We start from the raw sequence: 7,999 nt of genomic DNA on the forward strand, positions 1-7,999 counted from the left end.
AGAAGAATGCAGGATTTTCTTTCTATAGTCATTCCAAGAAGAAGGCAGTTTAGAAAGTATAGCACCGATTTGAAGTGCATCGGGAATTTTAACTTCAAGGTCACTTAGTTTTGAAACTAAGATTTGCAGTTCATGAATATGATCCATAATGGGCTTTTGTATCAACCATTTTAAATTCGAAGTACTTTAAAGATAGAAATTTATCGATACCTCGTTTCTCGTTTTCATAAGCACTTTGCAATGTCGTCCAGATTTCTCTTGGAGACTTCAAATTTTGATACAGATCATAGAGACAATCTGTTAATGTATTAGGAACATGTCCCTGTCACATCAGTTTATCATCTTCCCGTTTCTTCCTCGTTGCTTTCACTTCATCGAAATCCTCTACACTGGGATCTGGCACAACAGGCAATTGTGGATCAAGAACATAAAAAATACTCAGAGCAGTCAATAGAAAAATCATCTTGTACTTCCAGCGAGTAAAGTTTGATCCATCAAAACGATCGAGTTTGATGAACTCTTTTGGATTTTCCACAGCGGACAAAATGTTCTCCATAGCAGAATAACTTCTTTAAGATTGTTAGAAATTAACAGCAATTGAAAAAATGATATTGAGAAGGCTTTGAAGCGTGAGAACGACTTTTCTAAAATAAGTTATTGCCCGTATACAGATTTGGGAAAAATACAGACAATCTTCTTCAGGATACAACAAGCCACAAATTGATACTTGCAGATTTTCTGAATTATCATTGTAGGGAAACTCGTGTTTATTTATAAAGCAAAAGTCAGGCCTTTTCCGAAAAGACACTTTATTGAATTGTAAATTTCAAATAAAACAGATTTTCTGTTATAGAAATAAAAAATAAAATTATTAATTTAATAACTGGCCCACCCCAAGCCCCAAGTCCAAGTATTTAATATATATATAGTGTGTATTCTTAAACAAATATATAAAATGGACAAGAACGTAAAAAGCCCATAAAGGGGCTTTAGACCACCAATGTGGGAAAGTCCAACTTTTCTCTTACTTTATAACAAACTACTTCTTTCAATCCCCAACAAGATTGATTCACCTCGAAACCGAAGCTCGAGCTCAAATTGTTGAAAAGTTAGCAGAAAAAAAGGTAATGGATTGCTCTCAACACCCCACCCCACCCCCCAACCCCGAGAACAAGAGTTCTCCCATATACTTCCGTGCTTTTCATTTTACATGACATTATTTAATTGGATACAAAGTATAAGAAAGAAAAATATGAGGAACTTATGGCCAAAATTTTCGTGGATATAAAACATGTAGTTAAAGATCAAATGAGAAGTACAAAAATTAAATTATTATTAAATACATATAAAACAAAAATTAAATTATTATTAAATACATATAAAACATGCCATTATTTGTTAACAAATGAATATAAAGGAAAGAGCGATACATAAATAGCGAATGATGGTTAACATGTTGCTAGAGCTTTGTCTCTTATGAAGTGACCTCATAGAATAGAGGAAAAAATGATACTAATACTTATTGAACTAAGAGACCTTAATTAAAGATTAAAATACTCATTACCACCACACCCCTTGCGATGAAAACGTGCATCTCTATATACTTAATTTTAAACAAATAAAATGTAACTATCAATCGGTCCACGAGCCAGAGCCAAGATAGAGTTTTGCTGGAGAAAGTCTCAACTACTTAATTAGGTTTAGTTCTCTATAGAAATATCGGGACACGTTATTGAAATATCATTTTTATATCCATTATTTTTGGAGAATATTATATAATCATTGTGGTCATTAGTAATCTTAAATTACGTTAATTACTCCAGCAAAAGCTTTAAATTATTAGAATTAGATACATTTATATGTCTAGTTCAAGTATACAATATATACGTCACTTCCATTGTACGTGAGCATAGTGGACTCAAATGGTTTTCCTCAAAAAGAGTTGTATATTATATTCAGTAGGATCTTTATGCGAGAGGCTAACTTTACTTTTATATTTCTCCATATAATTTTATCCCTATTATGTCTCCTATAAATTTGTGTTTTAATATCTTTGATAAACCAAAGGAATTCATGTAATCATCAATTGTCATTATTGTTATTAATCCCCTTATTTATATCGTCTACGCTGATCTACAGTCAGATAAATATTTTTTACTTGGAAGACTGATGGAGCTACTACCTCGCGAATATAGACTTAGGCGAAAACCGCGGAAAAATGCTTACAAAAAAAAATATACTATTTGGGATGAAAGATTTCCCCGTTCAGAAGAAAGAGAAGAGCTTGATGAACCTTTGTCCGTAAGTTGTCTTTTTTCTTATTACACTTTGACTCAAAGGTTAATTGGATTACTTTATCAAATTACTATAATTTTTGTTCCGTAGATGACAAATTAAGACCTTGTGTTACAAGACACAACATGAGAGTAAACTTTGGCTGATGAGAAGAGAATTGTCAGCGAGATGAGAAGAGCAAAGGAAACAGGAAAAGAAGTTGTCTCCGCCAAACACACAAAATTAAATCAAAATCAAGTAACAACATTTTGTACGAAAATTATTTAACGTGTGGAAGGTTTTTGAGAATATGGATTAATGCTGGAATCTTTTTTAATTTGGATTTATTATTAATTTAATAATCTTGGTCTTTTAAAACAGTCAAAACAATTGTTGTATGAAAAATTAATATTAATTGTTGTATGACTCTTTTGGAAATTAACACATAGATTTGGAGTGTTACAGGTCACATTCGCTGAAATATAGAGTATGAGGAGGCAAAAGAGAACTTTCGATCTCACTGTGGAGAACCTCAGGAGAGAAATGAAATCCATTAAAAATGACATAAAATCTTTGGAAAAAAGTTTGGATGGCATAAATCAAAAGAAAGGGGAAATATACTCGTAACATTCTTGAACTCCAAAGGCAAAGCTGCATATCTTAATTAACGAAGTACTTTCATATGTATTTCAATTTTTCCAGTTTATATGTCAACTTTTGTAGTTTCAGGTTATTCTTTCTAGGGGAAATTTGGTTGTTGTAACGATTTGATAGTGTAATTTTCAAACCTTTTGAGCTCCCCAATTGTATATACAATATTTAAAAAGTACGAAACCCCTTAGTAAAATGTTGTTTGCTTTTTTTTTTTTATCATTTAAAAATAGATTTCACATTAAATAGAATTGTAATTCAAATTATTTTTCTAATATTTACGACTTTTAAATCAATTAAAATTTTAATTATTGAATCTTTCCTTATTGAACTTGTTGAAGAGTGAAAGTTGTTAGTTAGGAAGTTAGTAATCAGTTAGTTAGTTAGTTAGTAGTGACAGATGTACACAACTGTTAAGTTAAAGCAACAGCGGTAGTTAGTGGTAGTTATATATATGAGCTATACATTCACTTAGATCAATTCAATGAAAAGCAGCTCATTTTCTTCTGCTCACTGTTTTCCCTATTTTCCATCGCCTTATTCTTTGATCAGTGAGAACTTGCTCAAGATTTGATCATGGTATCAGAGCTTGAGATGTAGAGCCAAGCTTTGTGTCTGCTTCTAAACTCTGAATTCAAGTGTTGTTGACAAGTTTGTGTTCAGTTGCTCTCAATTTCTCAATTCCTCAATTCTAGGGTTGAGCGATTGAATTTATCGATTTTGATCTTCTCTTGTATCTTTATCAATGGTGGTAGAAGACAGTAGCTCTAGCTTGAATGCAGGAATTGGACTAAATACCAGCTCTACACCAGCAGCTGATTAAGTCATCGCACCAATTCTAACAGTGGATCAACATCATCCACTATTTTCTGCAACCTTGTGACACTCCAAGTAGCTCCTTAATCTCGATCAAACTCACTGGTCCTGAAAACTATGCTCTATGGAGCAGCTCTATGCGAATTAGTTTACTCGGAAAAAGTAAATTAGAATTTGTTGATGGTAGATATCATAAATCAAAGTTTGATTCATCACTGCATGAATTATGAGAGAAATGCCGAAATAGTACTCTCATAGATAATGAATTTAATTAGTAATGGACTGCTAAGTAGAATGGTTTATGCTACGAGTGCTCATAAAGTTTGGACAGACCTTAAGGAGAGTTTTAACAAGGTAAATGGCTCTAGAGATCTATTTCTACATAGACAGATAGCCAGTTTGTCTCAAAGAATCTCCTCTGTGTCCAGCCATTTCTCAAAGTTGAAAGAGCTTTGGGCAGAATTTGATGCCTTAATGGCTTGTTTTGGGTGTGGTTGTGAGGAGTCGAAAAAATATGCTGAACACTTTGAATCTCATAGACTTTTGTAGTTTCTTATGGGACGAAACGAGTCTTATGCCCAGTCCAATCTCATAGACTTTTGATTCGGATTTCTCTGATCTGGATCGGTTTGCAGAGGTCGAGGCCATCTAGTATCTTTGATACGTCCGGTAGCTGATACGATGGCAGATGCATCTATGTTGAAGTTATATTCTGACAATCGCAGTGCTTCTTTCATCCCGACATCCCTGTCGAAACCGCTCTTGCTCATGAGTTCCCGTGAATTTTGACCTCGATCATTCCTCCTCTCAATCCTTGCAGGGTTTCGCCCAGATCCGCTGCCTCTATGATCTCCATTATACGGTTGATATCGATCTCTATTCGACCTTGGTTCTTGATCGATGTCCCTCTTGATTCTATCCACAGGCCTGTTAGGACAAACAGAACTAGAAGGAGCCCCCAATTGATCATCCTCGACCCAGATCTTCGACTGATACCGATTATGTACATTGGCCTAAGTGATGGCTGGATATTCGATCAAATTCTGCTTCAACTATTGTGAAGCTACAAAACATCGAACATTGAGACCTTGAGTGAAATATTGGACTACCCAATCATCAGCGACTGGCGGAAAATCCGTTCGTTCTATTTGGAATCGAGATACGAATTCTCTGAGCATCTCGTTATCCTTTTGCCTTACTTGAAGAGGTCCGACTTTCTTGTTGCAACCTTAATGGCTCCGACGTGTACCTTTACAAAAGAATCTGCAAACAAATGAGTCAATAGAATTAGGAGGTGAACTATGATACCATATCATAGCACCATTCGATAGAGTTTCCCCGAATTTCTTTAGCAATACAGATTCAATCTCGCCATTTTCTAAGTCATTTCTCTTGATGGCACACATGTATGAGGTGACATGTTCGTTTGGATCAATCGTCCCATTGTACTTAGGAATCTCGAGCATACGTAACTTCTCAGGGATTGGCTTTGGAGCTGCACTGGGGGGGGAAAGGTTTTTGCACGAACTTCTTTGAATCCAAACTCTTCAAAATCGATGGAGCCCCCGGAAATTGATCAAACCCTGGAATTATATGTTTCCACCTTTTTGTCATTCTCTTCAATATTCTTCTCTCCCGATTCAATTCGATTTATTAGTTCTTCGAGCATCTTATTGTAGGATCGGTCCCCGATTCAACTCTATTCGGCCTCTTTGTTACCGATTCGGCCCTATGAACAACTTCCTATGATGGCTCGAGCTCGATCTTGCTCGGTGAACATCACTGGTTTTAGAGTTGTGCTATTGCAACTTGTTAAGTCTACAACATTTCGAATATCCCTCGAAGACTGATCTTGCCTTCTTCGCTGCCATGGGCATTCTGATCGGCTAGTTGAACGTCTCTGTGGATGCTACTTTCAGGATAGATGGCCAAATTCCCATTAATGGCAATATGGGAACTAACGTCAAATGGGTCAACGACCGGGGCTCCATCGTGGTCAACTAGAGGTACTCCATTTCCAGGGATCGCTATATTGTCTTTCTCGCCATGGAGACCAAGGCCATTGTCTGGGTGTGTGGGCGGTGCTTGAGAATTTGACATGTTGATCATGGAATCAAAGATATCACAAGAAAGAGTATAAAATAGTGTGTGTTACGAAAGTTAGTACCAGACAATCACTATTATCCTTAGCCCCATGGTGGGCGCCAGACTGTTTACTCTAAAAATGTAAAATAATTGAATTTATACTGTGGTTTTAAGGACACGTGATCTTACTTGATACAAAGTGAGAATAATGCAATATTGATGTTGAAATTGACTAAAAACGGGAATAAAACAAACCAAATGAGATATGTTTCTTTGGACCTCGAGATAGGTTACCCTCGAACTAAAGGAATGAGCAAAATGATATATGAAGTAAATAACAGAATATTGAGAGCTTAGAGAATGATATATTACTTTGAACTGCATGAATATGATCTCCTTTACAAAATGATCAGACCCACTTTATATAGTAGAGAAATCCTACTTTTGGTACAATTCTAAATAAAGTAAGAAATCCCATGATTGGCTAATTAACTAGCCTTTTCTTAATACGTGCCAAGATATCCACCGTGATCCTCGCCGGATTGAAGATATTTTAGTTTTCCATTATTTAGTTCGGTAAGCTTCCCTCGATCTTGCTTGATCTCTATCTTGCCTGGCTCCGATCATAGCCGACCTTTATCTCGATAGGCCTTTGGGTCTCGAGCTCGGTAGTCTAACTTTACACCGCGGTCCGATATATCATAGGGCCAAACCTTGGCCTGTCTCGTCCCAGGTCAAGCCCTATTTTGACCGTATACAGTGACACGCTTTTTTATTAGTCTATTCCAAAAGAATGACACATTTTTATATTTTGAAATAATTTAACTTTAAACTTTTTATTTCATTCATTTTACCCTTTATAAAAAACTTTTATAGTTACAAAATGTTATAACCTCACAAAGTTTTTACCATTTACAATTTTCAGATCACAAGTTTTAAAAATCTTGTCCTTTTCTTTCTTAAACCTTCTGATGAGTCAAACAATATCACATTAATTAAAATAGAGGAGTATTATTTTTACCACGTTCAATGTGAGATCACAATCCATGGATTACTTATCCTATGATAAAATAATAAAATGATAAAGGTGTCTTCTCTAAAGCTCTTTTGCCAATGTCTTTTAAGAGAATCGAAGTTAAAGTTTAAAATAAAATTATATCAAAATTTATTTAGGGTAGAACCAAACATATATTTTATATTATACGTTGTATATTTTTGTTTTAGGCAAATAAACTGTCACGATCTTAAATCCGGACCCGGTCATGATGGCGCCTATCGTGAAATAAGATCAGCCGACACAAACCCCCAAAACAAATTAACAGTTATAATAATTTAATTTAATTCATTAATAGGTGATAAATCCCAAAATAAAGTGAAATATAACAAACACGAAAATAAACACAGCTCGACATCGGGGTCTCACCAGTCATGAGCATCTAAACATCTGTCTAAGAGTATGAAAGAGACTACATAGTCCATTATAAAACTAGTACAAAGGAAAGTAAGATAAGAGGGAGAAGCACTGGGCTGCGAACGCCGATCAGCTACCTAGTGAACTCCGAACAGCCTGCTGGAAGCAATCAACCCTCGCTAGCAAGACCCGAGGCTCCTGAATTTGCACACAGGGTACAAGGAGTAATGTGAGTACACCAATTCAGTAAGTAATAAAAGTAAAGGCAGCTGAGCGATAAGAAAACACGTAAATCACAGCAAAATGCTACAAAGATCCAGTATAAAACCAATACAATGCAATAAAACAGTGAAAACTCATAGAAACATCTTAGTTCAGTGAAAACCTCTTTAAAACATCTTTACGTTAACGAGTGAATGAAAAGCATTGAGAAAAGATGGTCACATAAAATCAACCCCTCGGGCAAAATACCAACAGAATCAGCCCCTGGGCTCTCTCACAATCACTCATACCAGCCCTTCGGGCAATAACATGGAACAACATCAGCCACTCGGGCTATATCACATCACAAACTAGGTACCCGCGATCACTGGGGGTGTACAGACTCCGGGAGGGGCCCCTTACGGCCCAAGCACAATATCAAGCCATCTTGTGGCATAATCAAATAGACTCTCGGCCTCAAAAACATAAATCAGTACAACACTACTGCGGTGCGCAACCCGATCCCATATAACCTCATAACACAGGCCCTCGGCCCTACTC

The 7,999-nt window shown here is 36.0% G+C and overlaps 1 pseudogene; it reads left to right on the top strand.

The window, feature by feature from the left end:
• The first annotated feature begins 240 nt into the window (after positions 1–240).
• On the top strand, positions 241–2,901 carry LOC142162920 (uncharacterized; annotated as a pseudogene).
• The last annotated feature ends 5,098 nt before the right edge of the window (positions 2,902–7,999 follow it).

The sequence above is a fragment of the Nicotiana tabacum genome, chromosome 1 (assembly GCF_000715075.1).
Source record: "Nicotiana tabacum cultivar K326 chromosome 1, ASM71507v2, whole genome shotgun sequence".
Lineage (NCBI taxonomy): Eukaryota > Viridiplantae > Streptophyta > Magnoliopsida > Solanales > Solanaceae > Nicotiana > Nicotiana tabacum.